The sequence below is a fragment of the Varroa jacobsoni genome, unplaced genomic scaffold, assembly GCF_002532875.2.
Source record: "Varroa jacobsoni isolate VJ856 unplaced genomic scaffold, vjacob_1.0 scaffold_1280, whole genome shotgun sequence".
Taxonomy (NCBI): domain Eukaryota; kingdom Metazoa; phylum Arthropoda; class Arachnida; order Mesostigmata; family Varroidae; genus Varroa; species Varroa jacobsoni.
Window position 1 is genome coordinate 592,650 of NW_019214182.1, and position 23,835 is coordinate 616,484.

A 23,835-nucleotide genomic window follows, 5' to 3' on the forward strand; every position below is an offset into this window, starting at 1 on the left:
TCCTGAGCGTGGACACACGGTTCGTTTCGTGCTGGGAACCAGCCGTCTGATGGAACGCCTAACGACAGTATTGAACATAAAACTTTTACCTTACCATTGGTTGCCAGGTTGACATCAACGTGAGCCTGAAAAACGAATAGATCCAAGAAAATTGAGTTCCACCCATTTTTGCATACTTTTAGCTAAAATTGAAATAAATTGCCAGTCGGAAAATGTGAAGTGTCGACGTGACTTTCTTATATATTTTCCTCCTTATTTTTCTTACTAAAACACAGCGCCAAGGTAAGTCAAGCAAGTGCCATTTTGCGAAAAAATTGCGATGACAGCCCTGTAATCGCTACGATATTTGATTGACTATGCGGCTATGAAGCAGCCTCATTATCGGTTCCATTGGTGAACCTGGCCTGGTCGATTTTGTTTGTATCGATATTTTTCCTTGTCGTTTTGATTGGCGTCGGTGTTTACCAACTCACCTTCGCCCCATACTGCTACTCCGTGATGGCGGCATGTGTGACGATGATGATTTTCATGCCAATAATGATCGATGTCGGCTTCGAACGACCCAATGTCCACGACTTCGAAACTCACAGCTTGTGGGTTTGACTGCTTAAGTGTCGTCATTGCAATATGGAGGAGGTATGCTACTGCTGCATCGTTTATTGTTAGAACTGTTATCGACCCAGCCTTGTTTGAACCGTGACTGACTGTTCATAAATGGACTTTAGATAGGTATACACGACCGCCGTCTATAGCTTTCCAACGACTCGAAACCAGCAAACTAATTTTGAGCTTGGTGGAGTGTCACGTTTTTTCCATATAGGAAATTGAGAGAACAAGTTCTGCTTCATCGTTAGTAATTTGCTTTTTTTCTGGTAGTATTTTTCAAAAATGAGCAAAGGAGCCAATTGCCCTGCTCGTAACAGAACAGAACGAAGAAGACTGTCGAGCACTTTCTTAGACAAGAACCAATATCATAGAATAGCTCATTACAAAAGCGGTCTTCATAAATAGAAACACATTCATTCGGTGTCAAAGCGTTATTGGCCAACGTTAGGCTCATCATATCTGACTCCTACTAAAACGTTATCCTGGTTATTTGGGTCGCTATTTTGGTATTGACATTTCGCCAACAAGCACTAATGGTGCTAATACGAACAGTGTCGTTACAGGCCTTTAATACGTGTCCTAATTATCAACCATTACTACGCTATTTCTAACTTTTAAATAATTGTCATTTTTGCCTATAAACCGTAATGGATATTTGTCGGCCAGTTTAGTTTGTGATGACTCATCAAATAACCACCTGTTTATCCTATAAAAACTCAAAAACGATCGTGGCCGTCGCTATTCGATCTTAATCACATGTCATTTATACGTATGCTTACTAAATGCGGTCTAAAGCATGACGTCAGTTGTTTTTCTTAATAATTAAATTTAAATGAGCTTCTGTTCTCAACGGTCCAGTGATAGCATTAATAGGCCAGCACGACACCGCAAAGGAGGTAGAATATAAAAAGACTGTCTACGTCGTGTATTGTTGCAGTCATAGTTAATGGTACGACTGCTACGCGCAACAGCGGCAGCGAACATCCCATAACGCCTCGGCCCAGTCATCCCAATACCTGGGTGCCTAGCTGGAATAGAAGTCATCCATAGACGAGTCAGCAAACGTCATTTTGTGGTGATTTCCATTTCCCGGTAAATTACATGACATTTAGCCAACGACAGATCTATCGATAATGAGCGCCGTCATTTAATGACAACGTCTTTAGCTTGCTAAGCGCCATGATATGGATGGATGCAATGGGAAGTTCTGGTTGCAATGGAAGAGTTTGAAAAGCGACTGTTTCACAACAGGGTTATATTACGTTGCTTTCGACCTGACGATAACGGAGCCTGGAGAACGCTTATCTCCTAGGGGTCTTTTGAAGGGTTATAGGTTGGGTTTGAGCCATTGTCGCTCGTTGTAAAACTCACCAACCACTCAGGCTGGCTCACAGAGGAACCTCGGTTTCATTTTAAGGTAGCTCCACTATACCGTTGGAAAGCCTTTATTTCTACACTTTATTATTCAGTGAACCTTTACAACGCTGAGGGTCATTCGGTTATATAAAGAATATTCGTTACGTACACGCAGAGGCTCCGCTTGATTGTGAGGACTGAGAGAACACTGATTTCGACTCCTTTGAGGAGCCAATATTAGGTGTAATTACCGTAAGTATCGTTAATTTAGTTTGTGCGGCATAGCGCTGATGACTCACCATGACGATGGTTTCTTTCCAAGTAGTGTTGTTGGAGGACAGATTCCCCATTGTCGAAAGATGTAATGGTGCGGCCGCCAGAGGGCGACGGCGTTACACTGCGCGGGGCATGGTATAAAGGACTCAAAATTTAGAAAATAATGCGATGCCAACGTAATCGGAGCCTCATATGTTGTTGTTTGATTTTCACAAATAAAACGGGATTGTCCCTGACACGTTTTTCAAATAACAATATTGCTAACAGGGCCAATCGAACATTAGGCCAGATCCTTTGTCCACAAAAACACCGTAGATAAAAGCTACTCTTTACTACACACTTCCTGTTACAGTTACTTGTTATTAGTTTTACTTTGGTACTGGATAAGACTTACGAGCCACACAATCATCCAGGAAACCATAATATGTTTACCAGCGTAGTACCTACTTTGCGACAACCGCAACTGCCACCGTTGTTAAAGCTCGCCTGAATGAAATCATGGCACTTGGAAACTATTAACTGTTATGTCGTATATTACTATCCCTGGACACTTTGTCCGCGCTCTCATCTGCCGTTTGCTTTTTTCAGTCGTCAGACCTCGTCGCGCGCCCTCTGACTCATTCGAATTCCCATTGATGCTGGGGACGACCGCTCAGCATCGGCGGCGTCGTCGCCGTTCACTGATGACGTCTGCCTGTTCTAAGCGCGGGCTGTTCATTGACGAACTATGTAAGGAACGAGAAGCAACGTCGACGCGTTAAGCATCAAGTACTTAACACCGTGCTACGCTGTGTGAGCAGCGTCCGTCTGGTTTTGTTTGAGATTTGCCGGTTGTTGGCTTTGTATGGTAGGGTTGAGAAAAAGGACTACGGCAACAAAAACGAGAAAAAACCGAAGATAAACGAACGAAGTCAAATCGCTTTGTTCCGCAACTCAGCTTGACACCGACAATCATTGTTTGCGTCATCGTGCCGTTGGAACTGTTTAGCCTGATATCTATCAGATATATGAAACAGACTAGGGCTCTGACAACTTTACCTTCATAGACTTTGCTGATTAATCGTTGATCAAAACTTTACAGTAGTACTCGATGACGACTAACCTCGTCGAATGTGGTTCTACCGGGATTATTGCTGAGAAACTTCAACTACGATATCTGTATCGTATAGACTAGACGAAACATTTCACCGTGTTTGTTAATTGACGAAATTTTATTCTAAGTTAACTAAAGCTAGTATCTAGACAGACGTTAAGATATAGCTGTCGCTTTTTTTTTATAGCGCACATATGCGGTAAAATCTATTTATTTCGCCATCGTACGCGTCGTAGATACATTTATTTATGCTAACACGTATTGTTAAATCTTGCTTTTTTGATTGATCTGTATTGAGAGACTGGTCTCTCTATTTAACATCTTCAGTTTCATTTAGTAATCTTTGATCTTCCACTATCTTGGTAGCGAAACCCTCCAATAAAGTGACTGCACGTGAATTTTGGGCGCACTGTTATCTTTGTGTTGCGTAAAGGTTTACATACACAAAGACCGTGTGCGTGCACAGGCATCACGCGTCGTTTATCCGAGGGGTGAAACCTTGTCAGCGACGTGGCGCCGTCCGTATTCCCTTGAGGACTTATCTTTCTTAATTCAAAAAAGAAGGCCAACCAACCCTCTTATTATTGTTTTGGCGAGCTAAGCGGTCAGCCGTCACATGAAGGTCCACCTCTCCGACCTCAAAACGGCCCTGTCGACACTGTCACTTCATATCTTGTGCAGCGGGCTAAACAACAACTCCGTTGTTATTAGAGCCGGCTGTTAGATTTAAGAAACCGGTAGCTGCTTCTTTGCTCTTTTGACTGGCTACCCTCGTTGCGGAGTCGGTCATGCTTATCAATTGCGGACCGTGCGTTACTTGAAAGCTTCGATGGCTTAACTGATCCTTTTGAGTCGGTGACATTTATGAAGATACACCCAACACGGAACGAGAGAACTCTAGATGAATGACTCTCTGATTCAACCAAATCGTGATGCAGATACATTTACGACAAGAAGTTGCTTCGAACGAGACGTGCATGACCCTGGCACCTACGGTTTATCGATGGCAAAGACTTTGGCACGTGTCACATTATCATAGATTACGGGACAGACTATCGCTAAACTGCTCAACGTACCACACAATATTAAATTAATAAGAGCGTTTAAGCACCGAGAATTTCGTTCTGGTAACATCCTAGCTTAAATCCCCTTGAAAACTGTCGAGTCAATAGACATAGGTATTTTCCCGAGGATTGTAGGTATTGCCTTAGCACTAAACTTATAATATTAAAGTCATAATTATCTGCTCCTAAAACTTGGTTTTTGATATACTTAAAAACGCAGCTAGCTAGTTCTCGTAGGAACTGTAGAATTCTCTGTAACGAAGATGCCTCTCACCTATGAAGGTATAGAAGAGGCTGCTGTACGTCTGTAGCGTCTGTATGAGTTCCATCGATTAGTTTCCCTAGGTGGTTTGTTAGAAGACGCAATCGTCACGGTTAGCCTTCAGTAATTTAGTCGAAGTAGTTTAGCTATGCAGGTGAAAATCGACATAGCATATCAAATTGATTTTTTAAAAATCATTATTAGTCGGAGAATATTGTAATATATCTGGAGATTCCTTGTTTATAAAAGGAAAACAAGCACTGCAAGACTACTGTCGTCTAACCCGAAAGTTATGTCAAAAGCCCCATTTCAGACTATGGATAACGAGTTTCCACTGCGGAAAACCTTGAAACAGGTTCGCTGTCGAAGAAAAGTAGATACTTAAGGTATTAGACTATTACCCACCGACGGAACGACAAGGAACACTCGGAAAGGCTGTTGGTCTTGGAAAAGAAAAGCGCTGGTGAAGCACTGCATTACGTAGAACAAAGTACCATTCTTGTAACATGTGCATACTCAAAGTCAGTAAATCCTTAGCTACGGTTTTACATGAAATGAAAGCTCTATGGACATATTATTTAAGCTAAATGTTATGTACTATTTCGTATTATTATTCAAACCGGTGGCCGCACAGCATACCCCCATAATTTAAAGAAAATTTTCAACATTTACATATATCCTTAGCGCATATTTATAGTAGAGCACGAATGTATGTATATGATGCTGATAGTGAGCCCCTGTAGTCAGTGATCATTGCCTTCAGTCCTACCCTGTCAAACGATTTAATACTCTGCATATATTCGCACCAACATTGGTACGCACATGCTGCATTTTCTGCGAAATAGGGCTAGCGCCTCGTTCTCTCATGACTTCCTGAGGGCGTCGTCCAGCAGATGCTCAGCCAGAACGTAGGGCCGTTTATGCTGCTGCTTGTAGTCGAAACTGCTGCTTGTAGTTCTTCCAGACATCTTTCGTCTCGTACCGTTTTTTTATGAGTATGTCAGATTGATGACTCCTCTCGCTGCCACTAGGTAGTAGCTTTTGGACGTTTATTGTACAGTCTGTTTATTTCTATCAATTGGCGAAGTGCTACAACGCTAGTAGAAGTGGTCACGGCAAAAATGAAACATTCTATCATAGTTCACTGACTATCCATGACATGTACCTGCCACACGGACGGTATTCACTGCTAACTAGCGGCAGAGCCGTTTACGTATTCGTTTAACGTTAATATATTTCTTCCTTATATTATGGATCTAATTCTCTTTTGACGCTGTGGAAAAACATATAGGTTCTAAGAAACACAGTTTCTATGCTTGCTTACAGGCTTCCTCATGGTGGACCTACACACAAACTGTGATTACTTCACGCACTATACATTTACATATGTACACGTAGAGACAGGCCCATACGCCGGCGTAATTCTACGCCGGTAGCAGGCACACTTCCAGCGTCGTTGTTTACACAAAGAAAAAACGCTTCAAGGTCAGGGGACATCGCATGAATACGAGATAGGGGCATCAAACTCATCGGAAAGACAAGATCAGCCTCTACCAAATAGATGAGCAAGTAGATGGATGGGCATATACATAGTTATGGTTCATTGTGCTCAGTTGCTTCTGAGCCAACGTTACTACAGATAAGCGCTACAATCAAGAAACATAGTATACGTTTTATGGCAGAGGAATAGAATACATCTGTTAGTACAAATGTGTATTACTGACGAACCTGAATGTATACAATTGATAATGAACTGTATTGTTTGCGCGGCCTATACACAGGCACACATCCGTGTAACAGGCCCTATATCCGATGGCGATGATCCGATATGCGCATTATACCAACGCTCGTTTATTCCGTTGTGACAATAAACATTTGCACTAGGCATATAGCATCTGCCTTTACCTCCCAATGAGAGACTAAGTGACGACATGTTGATATCAAAACAAACAGCCTTTTTTTTGTCCATGTCATTCATTACGATTCGGCTGAGTGGAGTTTCTTCCGCTTTACGAATTGCCCCGCACAACACTTTTTTCTTTGCTAAAATATACAAACATGAAATAAAATATAATAGGCGAAGAATAAGACAGGTCGTAGATAGCTTTCTATCTCCTTAGTATACGTTCGTGTGTGGGTGTATATATTGAGCTTACCGTGTGAGGGCATGTACATAGTTCAGTGAATTTTTTACTTATTGAGAGGTACCCGTTTGTACGGTTTTGTACGGTCACGACGGTATGTTGCCACCCCCCACCATTCACAATGGATGCTAGCGGTTTTCGGCGAGCGTTTTTTCCCGTTGATGCTGCTCATGTTTGTTCGTTATGGTCGGCATATGTATATAGTTGTTCACTTAAATCGCACCCTTTCTTTCGTCATATAATAATGTCCTGTAGTCACCAGACAACCGTTGAATAATAACACTGTCGCCTATTTTGTCCTACTCTAGTGGAACTTCGTCCACTAACTAAGCAAACACTCAAAATGGTGATCGCCCCCGCCCCGCCCCCCCCAGGAAGTGACTCACTGAACAGGCGACGCCAGCAAAAACGTCAGCAGTTATAACAAAAGAAACAAACCCCCTTATGTTCCACCTATTGAAAATGGTTTTTCTTTTGTTCATTTTGGTCAGTTCTTTACGGTTTTGATCTTTGTCCATCATATCGTTATCATCGTGACAAGGCGTCACGCGAATAGATACATCGGACAGATGAAGCGAATGATGCTTGCCTTTCGCTCCTATGGCTGCTATTAACCCATTGAGCTGTCGTCCATAGAGATGAGTCGATTTTCCTTTGACTATAAAAAAAAAAACTGCCACCATTAATACTAGTGGTGGTAGCTGTAATAGTAGGCTAGCTCATGGTGTCGTTTGTTCCAAAGACACGGCCGCCGGAGCGACCGCTGTCCTATCGGTTGATAGCGGAGTGTTTTCGGTAGAAATCGTCGGACAAATATACGGTGACTGCGGTCGGCATTGACGATCTGTCGCACGAGCAAACTATAGATCCTTTCCTTACAGCGTAGCTGATCGCAGCATAATACGCCACATTAGCAGTACAAAATAATGCGGCGTAGCCTTTATAAACAATCATAACAATAAAAATAACCAACAAAAATAACTTAAGAGAAACTATTTCGTGAAGAAACGATGGGGAATCTTGACTAGGCATATGATAGACCTGGTACGCGATGTTCAACGTGTGCAATCTAGCCATGTTTTACCATCAGTCATCTAGTTATTTCGAAATTGATTTCCTGACAAATGAATGTTACGTGCGTTTTCGACGGGTTATCAATCCTTAACTTAATTTGACAAGTCGATAAAAAGAACGACATTAAACTTCCAAAATTTGACAAATTCTTGTATATTGAAACCCTACAATAGGTTCTTCGGCCTAATATTTCCAAATGAAGCTTTATTCGAATCCTTTCCAGTATTTCCCTGAAAGGTAACCAGGCTTTGGCCCTACGGCCTAAATCGGGACAGTCTTTCCTCTCGGACGAAGAGACCTTTGCTCCCGTTGCAAAACGCTACAATCTACGGAGCTCAATAGGCGGTCATTGGCTCTAAAAAATATCAAAGGGATGCCTTCAAGTTTTGCTCATTCTCTATATAGGACAAAAAAGGGCATGATACTCATCTGTCGGAGAGTAAAAACAACTAATAATAAAAAGCAATCGTTGACCAAAACGGGGTCACATAAGTCACATGAGTTCTGAATAAGCACTGATTTGGAGGTTGGCCGCAAGCTTACGAAACGGCGTCCTTATTCTGAGGAATAACGCAACCCAGGTTAGAAGAAGTCAGCTTCTGTACGCTCCTTTTTTAGGGAGAGAAAACAAACCAGATCAAGTTATTACAGAAGGGGCAGGGAAAAGTTAAAAAAAAAGGTCTGAGAATTTCCTGCATATAGAAGCAAGACTTCCGAGACTAGTTATTCCTAGCGCCCTTTCAAGGAAGGGACATAACGTCATGCGTCTAGTGCGAATAACTGCAATTTCGTCAGTTAATTAACCAGCTATTATAAAATTAGGCTTTACATATGCACCGTTTGGCTTTGGCAAGAGAAGAACCGTCGGTGTTACATGATAGAAGAAGACATTATGTGCGCTTTAACGTCCTCTTCAACTCTACAATGGGCGGATGGGTCTAAGGATACAGGATCTTAGCAAGGCACGCGTGAACCTTCGCTAATTAAGAAACCCAACGATATTATTTCGCACATTTACAAGGACTTCGATATTATCCTATTAATTAATAACTACTACAGCAAATAGTAAGCTTTTGGCGGGGAATATCGGGGTTGACATGTTTCGTTCTTAGGTAAGCGTCGAGAGATAATGCATGGTAACATAGACTCCGAGTTTATGATGCCAATGTTCTTAATGTAATAAGCGCAAAGCATCGTTACAGACGTTCCAAGCTTTTAGATATTTCGCTTTACAGATATCACAAGTGAAATAATAGGTCGTTAAATACGAAAAATATACCCACCTCTTTGGACAAGTACCTGTGATCGTAAAGATATGTTTATTGTTTAGGGTAGGGCCCAGTTCATATATTTGTTATTAGGATCGACATTAAAACATTGCCTTTCACACGATTAGAGGTCAAAATCAAAGTTTTTTTTTTTCTGGAAACTCAACCGAAACTACTGACAGCAAAATAGATAAAGCTAACAGTAGTTACTTGTTTTGCTTATATGTCATAGAATTAGTTACCTATTAAAGGTTGTCGTAAAGGCTCTATCATGATCAATAACGATCAACTCTACTAAAAATAAGTTTCGATTTTGTCCATTTGAAACGACGCTTACGCAGTGAGAATATGGCAAGACATATAACATTTTTTCCAAAGCAGATGACTTAAAAACCTTCGGACATATATATTCGGAACTGTTTCATATGGAACAAAGATCATACGCATTGAAAATGTCTGGGCATGTATCAAACAAAGTTGAAAATCCTGCCCATATTTCTAATTTTCTTTATGATTTCTGATGCTTCGTCATTTCCATCAATTATTAAATAAACCCTTTATTATTCACGTGATTCTTTTCAGTGGTGTGGAATACACGGTGATACAATAGAAATACATCTAAACCATGCCTGCCCGGGCTGTACAATAACTACTGCCTTTTTAAATCCAGACAGACATGTTAAATAGTCTTTCTTTAGCAAGCACTTTCTTTTCTACTGTTACATTAAATACTTCTTCAACCGCCATAGAATTTGAGCTTGATTAGTTTATTTTAAAACTTTCAAAATATATTTTCTAAGTTCGGCACTAAAAGTAGCCTCTTCCGAAAAAAAAAGATTGGACTTTTTAAAACAGCATATAACTGACTAACTCTAAGTAAGTATGTATGTGTATATATATATATATATGTGAAATAAGTATGGTCAAAATCTCTATCGCTATATATTACCTGATAGACTAGAAAATTTTGCACGAACAGCATCTCATATAAATATCAATAAAATTCTCTCTACAAAATTCTCTCTAAAAATACAATGAAATTTTCATTATAATCATTTTATTAGTTTACGAATCGACCAAATCATTCGGGTCAAACGATTATCTGATATACTTTCTTTTTATCTTTTATCAGAAAACCGATCCCCTAGGTATAAGATCCCTTAACACTTACCGTATTCATGTACCTCTATAGGCGTCTATTTGTGCTAACCACAAGATGAAAGCGAGTATTCTTGAACTTTTTTAATCGCGAAATATATACTTTTATTACTATTGAGTACCATTTCTTCATTGAAAACGCACAAATTTTCGAATACAATTAATTGTATTAGCTTATCAAAATTTCTAAGTCAATGGCGCAATATTTTCTCTTTTTTCCTCGCTTTCTGGTTAGAACTTGTGTTGCCTATTAACACCCGGCGTGCCCCCCACCAAACGCGTGAATGTGCTTTCCTAGATAAAGTACCTAAGGGCTTATACTTTTTATGATACGAAAATTGAGGTCGCTATAACAATGTTTCGAATTAAAATTACTATAAGAAAGCAGCGACTTAACAGCAGTTTATGTTGAAATACTAGCAATTGCAACATTAGAATGCAGCGTAGATATTAAAACGGATGAAACATCAACGTGCTCCTCTCGATGTGAGGTGAGATCCTGTTAGCATCAAAGAAGAGTTCAGTTTCCAATACAAAATCTAGGATATCCAGTAAAATGTATATATGTTGTTGAATGTCAGGTGCTCTGGCGACACCTTTATACGTGTATCTGCCGAGGTTTCTATGATAGAACACATACTCAAGAACGGGATAGTCGGTTTGACGGACGTCCGATATGGAATGATGGCTTTATAGATTTACAAGCCAAAGATTTCTTCATCTATATATATATATATATGCGACATGTTATAGGCGTTATATACAAGGCTCGGCAAATAGTAACAATGAAAATAGTTGTACTACGAAAGATATCTCTATTCTTCATGAGACCACTTTATTTAGGACATCTTTGTTCTCTTTCCACTGCACCTCGACGTTCAGGTTATAGCCTTTCATCGGAATGCTATCCTCTTTTCCTATAAATATTATGACATCAATATAAATTTAATACACTTGGACTTCTAACGACTCTAACTAATTAACTGCCTCTAAATTGATACCGAGGAGAAGAAATACACATTTCGAGACCTGATTTTACTAGCAGCCAATGGCTGGCGTTAGTATTAGAGATCGACAGCCACGCAGACTGGCTGCTAGGTTTGAACATAGACAGATTGAGCATTTTACCAGTCGGACTGATCTGAAGCAATGTCCTATGTGTTTCATATGAGTTTCAGCGCCTCGATTCAGAGCTGCGCGCCACGTGTCGCGGACCTACCCAACGAGCCAGCCAGGGAACAGCCTATCCCATTTGTTGAACCAGAACGACACGAAATGTCTCAAAGATATAATTACTTCCATAAGACTAATGATAAAAACTACCATCATGGACAATATATGTGCGCTTCATTCGCATTTGTCCTGCTCCCATCGATATTTCTGAGTCGCCGTTGTTGGTCGAACCCGTGGTCGACGATGATCCCGTCCATTATTTAATTTCAGCCGAAACTAAGCGAGCAGATTGATTCGCACCGTATCAGTCAATCAAGATGATTCAATCAGTATGATCAACAACTGATGATGATGATTCGAGTCATAACAAACTCGCCACTGCTGTTGCTCGCACGTTTAGGACAAAATTGCTCAACCAAGGGTCTTGCCTTCTTCCCCCACCATCTTATTCCCTTCGAACCTCTCCTAACAGGAACCAGATGAAAATCTCGGTTTTGCTGGCAACAGCAAACGCGGTGGTCAGTTAATAAAAATGGCTGCCATAACCGCACAAACATAGGCAGCTAATGCAGCTGCCCAAACTCACGTAAATAGTAGCAAAGCTAGTGGATTAGGTCTTACGTATGCATGTACGGAAAAACAACGTAACTGCCATTACTATCTGTCTTCATTTAACCATAATTCAATACTCCTGTAATAGTGTTAACCCGATCAGTTCTATGCGTCCTGCGTCCTATCTTTTTACCTGCTGATAGCCACATCTATTGTATTTATAGCAGCAGCGACAACAGCAGCAACAACAACAACAACGGCGTCATCAAAATCGGGGACGGTAGCAGCAGTTGTCGTTGCTGCTGTTATTATTTTTTTACGCTTTGGCGTCAGATAGTGACGAAACGCCTGTCGGAGCAAATTGATTTTCGGCGTTCATTTCCACAAGCCAAACTAAAATCGTGAAGCGGTGACTAGGGAAACCTGAGAATGATTCGTCTTTCCTTCTACATATATAGCATGTTTGTGTATCGAAGCAACGATGGTCGAGTGATGGAATTGACATTAATTTCAATTGGCGTAAAACTTTATTGTTCTATCAATAGTCGCTGCTAGGTAAAGCTACTCTTGATATTTATCTTTTCTTAGCTACGAAGCCATTTGCCTACAGGTCTAAAATAACAGATACATGCAATCTCATAATAACGCTGCCAACAACAACAATGTTGTCGCCGCTTGTGAACATCACGATGGGCATACTGCATATCGGTCGAGTCCAGCTCGACTTATCGAGTGATATAATCGTCATACCAAAAGGTCGGAAGTATATGAAGGCATCGTTGAATATATACCCCATGGGGTCGCACAAGGAAACAGATGAATGCAGGAACGTGAGCAAAACTTGCATCTTTGTTGCATTTCGTTAGGTGGATGTTCGCCGGTCACTGGCATAACAGGCCTCCATCGAGTCATCATTGACTACTCTAAAACGTTGGAAAATAGTATTTTCACGAAAGCAAATGATAGCTAAAGCTTACCGATAGCTGAACTGTTTTCCTGTGTTTTTTTGCTCCGTTTACATTAATGTGTAGCCACATAATTTGCTACTGATAAACAGAAGGCACATAAGAACAGATTCTCTTATTTTCTCCTCGACAAGACTTCAAAGCTGCCCAGAGTTATTCTCAGCTACTTTTTGTCCCAGTCAGGTATCGGCATAGTGTTGCAGATAAACAATAATTAGCACACGACGCTGTTTGATCCTCGAAAGTGGTGCCCTCTTTTGGCAAAAGAAAAAAGTTTCTATCATAAAAATTTAATAGAGACGGACGGACGGACGGGCGAGTATCTTAATTTCAACTGGAATTTAGTTAGCTTAATAGGATTAATATCATATGTAAATGTGGTCTTTTTGATAACGTTTAATGCGACTACGTGGCGCTTCGTCAGGCTGAATATAATGGGAAACCGCCGCAGTTTCTCTTCGTCTGCCGAAGCCCCTGTCGGTTGTAAATCCGATTATCATTGCTGAAATCACGCTTGAATATGTACTGGATGTACCGCATCGATTCGTTATTTAAGTGGACCCGAAAAAATATATATATAAAAAAAGTATAAGAGTAGGAAGAAACGAACACGTAATTGATAAATATTAGTGTTTAGCTGACATTGAGAAGTTATCTAACTTCAAAAACGGCTAGTTAGTTCAACAGTTATTGCCATACAGGGAGACGCAAGTTAGGCCTTTTGTAGGTACGTTCATCAAAATTTTCATCTTATCAGTAAAAGTTATCAAGCACTAATATTATCCTTACCTTTTTTTAACTGTCTCAACGAATATAATACCCATAAAGATTATAGGCATATTAGAAAAAAGATAGTGTTTTCTATTGACAAATAGAGAACGCTTGATAGATAAGCATATAAGACGAAGGATAGTAAATACAAGCCCGCGCATTTAAAATGGATCGTTAATCTGTCACTACTGCGATGAGTCAGTATCAGTTGTATTTTTAGCACCAAATGAGTTCGGTCACCGGAAAGATGTGATAAATACAAACAAATGTACACTACCAAAAACCCAATAAAAGGGTTTGAGCAGGACAAGAAACAAATGGGCAACATCTTTACCCAATAATACGCATTGGTATCTACAATATCAGAAACAGCAACGGTGATAGAATCATATACAAAAAAGAAAAAGGACATCCGTGTTCTCAATTCTCCCATCGCAACAGGATGAATCCTGTTACGCTGACCGGAGACTCATGGTTGACTACGAGACCTACAGTGCACATACGATAGTGTATAATATACATATATACAAATATAACTAGTCCCACTATAGTGGAACCACCATATAGCAACTACGGATTTTTGTAAATAAATAAAAATTGCTGTGAAATTCACTGCTGCAAGTTGCTATATCGTTGCAACATCGTGTTGGATTTCTAGAATCGTCAGTAGTGCAATGACAACGCCGACCGCCAGCGTCCGCTGATAACGTGCTATTACTATCATAGCATTATTACTTTGAAGTGCTACAGACCTAAATAATAATTTTGTTACTCATTCAGCTTGTGGAAATGAAAAAAGAATTACTATATCAGTTTGTAAAAAGTGAGAGTGATCGATGTCGCCGGTGGGCAAAAAACGCACTGCATTGGTATCGTTTGCCACGCGTAACGTGGCAACGGAGCTGTTGATTGAAGGGTAAAACATTCTTCGATTTACCCCGAGTCAAAACAGTGTAAGAAAGAAAATGTTCATCTTGCCCACTGTTCTTCGCCTTGTGTATGTCAGCCTGTATGTGCGCCTGAGCGAACTACATCGAGAAGCCTGGCGATGAAGAAGGCCTTTGAAAAAACTATACAACACTCACATATATATACATCAGCGTCGTGCAAACAGCGATGATGGCGACGATAACGCTCTAGATGAAACAGGGTTTTTATCATTGAAATGAAACGTCAACCGACAAACGTGTGTGGACACGGGCAAAACACACGATAATCAATCAATAACCAATTTCTTTCCGCCTTCTGTTAGGAATTACCGTTCAAAAATCGACTAGCATGTTTATAAGCTATAGAATAACTAACGGTGTCGAGGCTAAGATTCTGATTTTGTTCTTAAAATTTTAGTTTAGGAACAGGGATGCTATAGCGATAAACTCTTATGATGCTAACATACATGTTACATATTATGTATCCAATATAAGAGACTTAAGATTGTTTCCAGATTACCAAACAGTGCGCTAGTTCGGTAAAAATTAAGTACTATCGTTAACGACAATTGCGATTTGTTAGATTTTTACAATTAAAATTCTACATTTCAGGTAAGAGCAAACGACGCAAAGAACATATCTTCTAAAGTTTGAGCTATCGCTGAAGTGTTCACAGCAGAGTAAAGGTGCGTTAATAGACATACACGTGTACAAACCGTCTGCAAACGGAAATCATTTCAATGTACATATTAGTTTGTGGAATATTATTTGTGGCCGTTTTAGTGATAGCTATAAAATTCTATCTCTGACCTCTGTATTGAGAACCAGTGATTAACAAAGCTGCCCTACGGGCTTGTGTGCGAAGCGAAGAGGTCAAGCGCTTGGCAAAAAAGGCTGAAATTTCGTTCTTAAAATTTCCACGTGGAAGATGCTCATCGCGGTGGTCGACCAGTTACGAAAAAGTTGATGAAATTATCGCAAAGTTGAGCAGAGTCGATACGTGAGTATCTATGATATCGCCAAGAACGTAAACATCCATTACCAAATAGTTTGAAAAGAGAGAATTCACTTGATCCTATTTTCCATTTGCGAAATTCTGCCAAAACCCTACGAAACTGAATCATCTTTAAAGCGGTTGATTGCGGGTGATCGATACTAGGTCACATACAATAATAATGTGCAGTAATCCACAGTCGGTAACAGTGGAAGAAAGTTGTACATTATAGGTTCGTGGCCCATGGCAAAACGACCCCTGCTGGCAACGAGATTAGAATACTGAAAAAGTCGAATGCGTTTAATGGCCGGAAAAGGCGTTGTCTTCTACTATGACAATGTCAGTTTACATGTGTGTTTAGTTACCCGGCAAAATCGAGAGAACTGGGAAGAGTAATTTTAATCGATCCACTGTATTGCCTGGATCTTGCACTCAGACTACCGTCTGTTTCGGTCTCTGCAGAACCCCGGTGGCGATGATAATTTGGTTTCAATGGCAAAGACGTCACGTTTTTTCCTTCCTTAAAAGCCGGAGAAGTTCTACAGTGGTGGGATTACACTATTACCAGAAAAAGGGCAGAAGGTCATTGATCAAAAAGGTACTTTTAGTTAAGTAATATTATTTCAAAACATGCAAATTATTTGCTCTATTAATTCATACATCAGTCAGTAGGTAAAAGTTCCCTGCCATAGTTAGCCGTTTGATATCGTTCATCTACGATACGATACGATACGAAGAAGAAGAAGAAGAAAACTTCTGTTTTTCTTTGTCCACTTCTGTTCTCACCATGTGCGCATGCAGCATTCGAGGCCGATATTAAATAAAAATAGGTGTGAGGGGTAAGAGCACAGCTTGCTGACATCTCACTAAGCAATTTCAGTCGATCTATGTCCGCTAGTATTTTGTTCTTTCTACTGATTCTTGCGACCGATTCCCTTCAACAAGTGGGCTTTTTAGAAGCTGCTCTGTTCAGTACGTCCCTTAATAGCTAAAATGCTGCCTACATATATATTATTGTTGTCTACGCTACGATGACTGGAAACCTTAACTACAAGAATCGTAAGCGCGTACTGAAGAAGTTACTCAAGACTAAGTTTCAGGACTTGAAGAGGCTGACTAAGTGGTTAACGCTGTAACGCCATCGTTGCAAAATAGTAAATACATTCATTAATAACGACTATTATATAGACTCTTAGCTCATACACACCCGCCACTTCGCAATGCTTTAAATTTACTTTTGCATTCGTCTGCGCGAAATATCAATGTGCTTCTAAATAAAGAACACTGAGTCCGCTTGTTTTGAATGGTAGTTTGCCAACTTTAAGCCACCTTTCTTTATCATCAATGCCAGTTTACCTAACAACTTGTGTGTGTAACTTGCTGGCAAGTAAACGCGTTTTATGCCAGTGCACGAAAAGCCTGGTACACGAATTCGTTTGTAGTTATGTTTATGTAAACCCTTATCGCAATATTCGTTCGAAAGAAGAAACTCTTGTATCTGAACGTTTTTCTGATATTCGCGCATGCTTAATCGTGGATAGCAATTTTTTTTCCACTTACTTTGCATAGTTCGATAGTATGGTGAAGTAAACTAGCCACGCCTACACAAACGACAGTCTATTAATACTCGTATTGTTAGAATTTCGTCTGAGGTGAGTATTATTGCTACGTGCAACCGAAGTGCATGTTAAATGGCATTGCACGTACAACATATGCGCTATTTCTAACGCTATGCTGCTCGCTTTTACGCCCTGTCCATAAGGAGAATTATTAAACTGCTAACGGAATCATTCTGTTTTAAGTTATGGCATAAATTGGCATTATCTAGCTTTCAGAGGAACAAGGCGAATACGCAACTGAAGATTTACTAGGGAGCCGGTTTCAGTTTTAACTTACAATCGTTCTTGTAACTAGGACAAAGACGGGGCTCGTTGAACTGAGTTGATAGTGGACGTCATATCTTCGGCAAATCGGCTTAAAGGGCCCATCTTGCCGTGGATTTCGAGACCCCTTTTTGAAACAACATTTGCTGCGAAAACTTGTCCACTTGCCGTTCGAAAACGGCATCATGATGATGTACGGTACATCGGCTGATTCGCTCGGTTTGTCCTATCTGACAGTTTCGCCGATTCGCGTACGGCATAGCCAGTGATGCTAGCATTTAAACGTAGCTCGCTAAACAGGAGATATAGGCAGGCGAGTTCCATCAGTGTTATCGCTAGAAGGAACCACAATAGGAATTAAGGGTCAGAGAAAGGCGTCTTGTAGCTCAATGGGCAACTTCACTTGTTGTGCCTCTCTGTAAAAATACATTCTAGCAAACCTCAGGAGTCAGCGAGAGCATTTCTGCTCCTGTGATTTATTTGGTGGACGCCATAGCTCGTGCCTAGTGGTATGCTAATAGAAAAGCTTTGTAATAGACATACACAATAACGACCATCATCATCATCATCATCATCGTCGTCGTCATTGCGGTCAACGTCGATGTTAGCATCAGGAGCAGGCTCACTTTCAGAGCTGCAAGTGGTAACAGCAGGCAGCTACAACTTACACATACGTACGTAGCAATAATGACCGTGCTGGTGGGGGTAACAATAACCGTAGTTGTTGATCTTACCATCGGCTGTTGTCCTTCCATTTCCGTCGGCAGCCGCGAAGCTGACCAAAAGAGGTGCTAACGGAAAGCACTACAATCGCAACAATATCGGTAGCATGATTGACAGCAATAACATAGACATGTCAAGCGGAAAGCAGAACAGAGGGCGCTAGCGGCAGAGAGACAACAACATGGTTTGTGCGGGTTACTCGTATTGCCGACGGTGGCGTGGCTTCTATACCGGTGGCTATTCGACATCTGTGGCTGAAATGGATATTGCTCAGCAGTCGATCTTAAAATGGCGTTATTGTTGGCCGAGCGCTGTTCTGGACAGCATGTCTCATGCTAATTGATGCTGATATATCTTCTCCAAGGAAAAGAATCATCCCTTCACCAGATCTAGATTACGTTGCATAACCCTGATATGGGAGTACGTTTTTAGTACCTGCAAGCTAAAGCTTTTGGGTTTTTCGCATTTCCTGATCAACTTATTCTCGTATTTGGTGATTTTATTAACTTGTCAGTCAATCCTCTCCGCAGTTGATTAGCAGGTCGCTTTGGTAGAGTTACGTGCATCGAGATACGAACCAGCTATAAGTTAGGTCATTAGTTATGCCTTCTGTATCAATGTCTGATTCCTTGTCGTTCGTTGATGACTGTTAAAGGCGATGATACTGCCGCTGTTGCCTGTAAATTATGATAACACAATTTAGCCTCAGTCTCCAATCAATGGATCGCAAACAAAGGGATGTAAGGACTTGAAGATCTACTATGTTGCAATGTTATTTCTACGACAAGAGTCACTGCTAAAAAAAGCCCTTACCACTACCGCCCATCAGCAGCAATTGTCGCACTACTTACAACGCAGAGTAGGAATGAACTGTATCTAGAGCCGACACGAGTGAACTACGATAACAATGGCAGGAAGTAGGCAGAGTGAAGAAAATGAAGGATAAATATAATTAATAATGACGTATTAGCATTACACAGTGTATTTTTCTAGCGATAATATAGGCTCTCTGGATTTACAATTGTAGACCGGGGATATATATAGCACTATAACAGAGAATAGTCGCTAGTTGAACCAGCGCAATATTGAAATTAGCACTATCACGATCAGCAATGCAATAAATAGATATTCTTACATTTTCAAATTGATATCAGTTGGCCTTGATTAGGTTTTATATGACACACTGCTGTAGGTGTGCCTATGACTGGTAACTAATGGAGGGACTCAACGTTCACACGTTTCGATCAGCGACCATTAGTCGAGACATTATAAACGAAAGGTAATAACAGCGACTCACTGACAGTATGTTATGCTAAACGTAGGGTGCATTTTTCAACTGAACCATTGCGGTAGGCCAGCAGAATCAGAAGCAGGAAATCAAGGTGAGCCAAATTAAGTCAGCGAATGTATAGATAGAATTTAGAAGCACTCGAATTTCGTATAGTATCTAGGTGGCGTCAGATCTTTTTTTAGCCGTCTAAATGCGATAGATAAACAGATGGACGCTCGAAAACATTGTTCAATCAAACACGAAACCATTACGTACCACAATATTGTATTGCACTCCGCATAAAATGATTATGGTACTATCCATAGCAGGTGACTAAAGTACTACTTTACCCTAATTGTCTGGCGGGGGCGAGGGGAGACAGATCTTGTAGGCATTTTTCCCAATTTCACCACTGAAGATCGATCACTTTTAATAGTTTTTATTAAATATTTTTTGAGTGATATTACAAGTAGAGGAACAATAACTCGAAATGTTAGTCAATGTTGTTTCCTTGAGAAAGCAAATAATGGATGTCATAACTGTAATATAATAGATTGCATCATCTTTTAATTATCAAGCAATGGATTACTTCCTACCTGATTTAGGCCAATATGCATAACTGTGTCAGTATTGGATACCCCGCAGCATATTGGGAAATTATAGATATAACGAATCCAGTTGTCTTGCGACTCTAAAAGGCCTTTACTTAATAGCCACAGACGGGAAACTAGCGTCTATTTCAAGCCGAACTCTTTTAGGTTAGAAGTTAACGAGTATATTTGCTCTAACCAAATGAGGCACATCCAACAGGACGCTATGGAAACTGCCATTTTCGTATTTTGTACACCGACAAACCCTAAAGCAACTCAATTATTGAGTCGGTTTGTTTTTTTGCCGGCGTCATCATGTCACAGATAATATACGAGCCGGATCTTATGCAGCATATTATTTATATACATAAGCCCTACAGCAGTCATCCTAGCGGAAATGCACAACCGTATTGTTGGAAAAATTTGACGCAGATGATAGTATGAATATTAAGTTAACATTGTGAACATTAACTGATTTTTCAACCTTCTTTTAGCAGTATATCAGAGCTCCAATAGCTATTTCATGTTCCGCAGTTCTTGAATCACGTTATTGATAAACATACGCAGGTGGAAGAAGGACGGTGGATTTCTTTAATTACGTCTGAGAGGTGTACCTACATCACTTACCCTGTAAAAGGTGGAATATCGGTAAATAGCAAACTCCACGGATAAGACTACATAAATTCGGTAAAAAATATTGCGTAACGTTGTAGATAAATCGCCTGCCTGCCGACATGTTCCATGTCAAATAAATGCAAAATTAATCGATTAAAAATAGATACGTTGAATTGCTATAACAAAAAAGATCGTTGCAAGTCGCAAATCATTGTTTCTTGTTCATTAACAACGTTAGATGTACACGCACACACGCACACGCTAGGCCGTTCGATCTTCTTGTGTAGGCCGCATTTGTTTAGTACATTTGCGCGTCAAACATGTCCATTCCACTTACCAAACAGTAGTGAACCGGATGTACGCTTGAAGTTTTACTTTAATCGTCGGAGCGAACCTTCAATTAGACATGACCGCAGCGAGCGCCACCATCGTTGTCTCTCGCCACAGCTGTTCCAGCCACTAAATCTATCAAAGCCACATTACAGATGCAATATTTACTGACTTTCCTGCTTATGTAGCAAAATTTCGAGTGTGACCGGTCGTTAGCTAGTGAACAAGCGTTATTGTATCGCACTACAGCTCTGTATGCCTAAAGTTCCACCCAGTTTTCTCATCGCCTAAGAAGCAGCGAAGAGTCAGTCAATCGATCAGCACTGGCGGGGAATAATGTTACCTATCAGACCTCGAGAAAGCATCTATCCCTATTACTAATGTCATTACAGTTGCGGATCTCGTCCACTTTATGGCTGGTGCTGCCTCGAGCGACAGGTTACCAGAATCGAACAAATCGTAAAGGCAAATGCACCACCATGCGAAAAGAGATTAGATCCAATTTGAATCAGATGATTGCTTAGATCAACATTTTTAAGGCCTTTGGATTCTCTAAAACTGAATATGGAAATTTGCATTTGTAAACGAAAGCTTTTTTTCTCGTCTAAATTTGCTCGCTCCACTCTATTTGCTCGCATATAAATAAAGAGAAGACGGAAGCAAGTATTAAAAACGCGGTGAGATACCCATGGAGAACAAGCGCTGATGGCGGCTGTTTTCAAGACGCGTTTACCCAACCATATTATAGACTCTCTCCCGCCTCGCCCTCTCTCTCCCTCCCTCCTCTCTCTCTCCCCTTGTTATTTACGCTGTGCTTTAATGGACATCAATGCTTTGAAGGCGTCGACGCGGCAGATTAAGGCCGCCATCTTGTTTTGCACTTGTAGGTCAACTAGTGGCTGATCGTACAATTTCATTTTAAATACACATAAAAACATACGACTAAATGCCGTTTTAACATATTCAGCTAAATACGACCAGGTTAAGTTATAAGAATCATATGCACCGTTTTTAAGGCAAACACCTATATGTTATTCATACCCATACACACCCACACGTACACACATATATTCGCTATAAACGAGAGCAAACGTTAGCAGACTTGTTATCGTAGTGGGCTATTATTATTACTTATAGAAAAAAGCAATCTTTTTAGAACAGTGCAACAAATTTATATTGGAATACCATATGATTGAAATTCATAACGCGCAGTAGAACTTGGAAAGCTCAAAAACTCAGCAAAATCGAATAAAAATAATATTTCCGATGACTGCTAAATTTTTTGTTGCATAAATTAGCAGCCGCCTATAGGGAGTATTTACTCAGACTGGGTCGCCCAGTATTTAAGATTACTAGTCTTTAAAGTTCGCACGTTTTTTGCCTTTTTAGCTTGTTGGGAGCCTTTGGTTCTGGAGACTCTTCAAGTTCTATCAGTATACGATGTAGACCCACATTTCTTATGTAAAACATGGCTAAGTAAATCTTCGATGAATCCGAGCTTACCGATACTCATACCCAGTACTATTATAAAACAAGTTTAGGGTAGAAGTTTTTCAGAATAACTTGTGATTGGCTGGTACCCCGAATTGAAGCAATGTTCGAAGCGAGTAATAGTTACACGTCCGTGGAGGCTAACGCTATTGGTTCTTGCTAGAAAAAAGATTATACTCAAGTGTTTGTTTTCATCTAAATATAGCTTACATATTTAATAGGTTCAAACTTTTGGCGGGCTGTTTATCATAACGGGCATGTGTTCATCGATTATTTTTTGGAACAAAACAACGAACTCATCATGGCAAATAGCAATGCATCGTCTTTCGAATTTAGGTAAAGATCTACCGCAACTAGTTTCTGCATTAGACGAACCCTTACCAAGACCAAATACTTCATTTTTTATTTGAAATCGGCGGTCAACATTTTTCATACGGCTTCTGAAAACTCTGAGGAAGACTTTCATGAGATGAACCGGAAGATCTTTAATAAAATTCATAATTTTAATGATTTTGAAAATTTATCAAAATGGCTTTAGAAACCATTTTTAGTGTTCTAGCGTCTTTGATTCAGACACTAACGACCGTTTTGGCAATGATAATATCAATCGCCAATTAGGCCATCCAGATAAAGTTCAGTAGTAAGGTGTTGTGAGACATTTTGTCTCAGCGTTGAAGCCTATGTTGAATTTCTTCAGTCCTGAAACCTCTGGGCAGTTGTCGAAACCCGAAATTTAACCGTGTTAAAATTAAATCGCATCTAGCTTATTTAAGCGAAATTCTAGAGAATTCATATTTGCCAGTGTACTTACGGTTACTGTCAAAGGTACTTGTAGATTAAAGGAGGGGTGAAAATGTGTAGTAAGTGGTTTTGACCACGAATTTAAGACTCATATATAAAATATGACACGTTTTTTTTTATTGATAGATTATCTATCTATGTACTATATTATAATAGTTCCGTTGGTTGGTTGGTTGATTTGTACGTTTCACATTATCTTAGAACTCAATACGTAACCAGCTCACTTCTTGATCAATCCGTAGACTGACTAATAACAACAATGGCAGTCAATCTGCACGCTGCCATAAAGACAACGCCCCAAGCGAAGGGGTTATTCAGTTGAAACCACGATCACCACTATCGATCGCTCCGTGTTAGCGTTGCTGCCAGCAACCAGCTGACAAAATCACAACTGAAAAGTAACTATTATAGGCGCACGTCGTGTTCGTGAATGGGTGGTGCTTTTCT

At 40.2% G+C, this 23,835-nt stretch overlaps 1 long non-coding RNA gene across 9 annotated transcripts; it reads right to left on the minus strand.

The window, feature by feature from the left end:
• Positions 1-26: 26 nt before the first annotated feature.
• Positions 27-22,241, minus strand: LOC111268398 (uncharacterized). 9 transcript variants are annotated; one of them, XR_015314193.1, is made up of 4 exons: positions 21,104-22,206; positions 17,582-18,968; positions 16,051-16,243; positions 27-125 (listed from the first exon to the last, which is right to left on the minus strand). It is a non-coding gene; the product is annotated as an uncharacterized LOC111268398 (long non-coding RNA). The 9 variants fall into 9 exon arrangements; XR_015314191.1 differs by lacking the exon at positions 27-125 and adding an exon at positions 11,103-11,218; XR_015314192.1 differs by lacking the exon at positions 27-125 and adding an exon at positions 11,239-15,410.
• Positions 22,242-23,835: the final 1,594 nt, after the last annotated feature.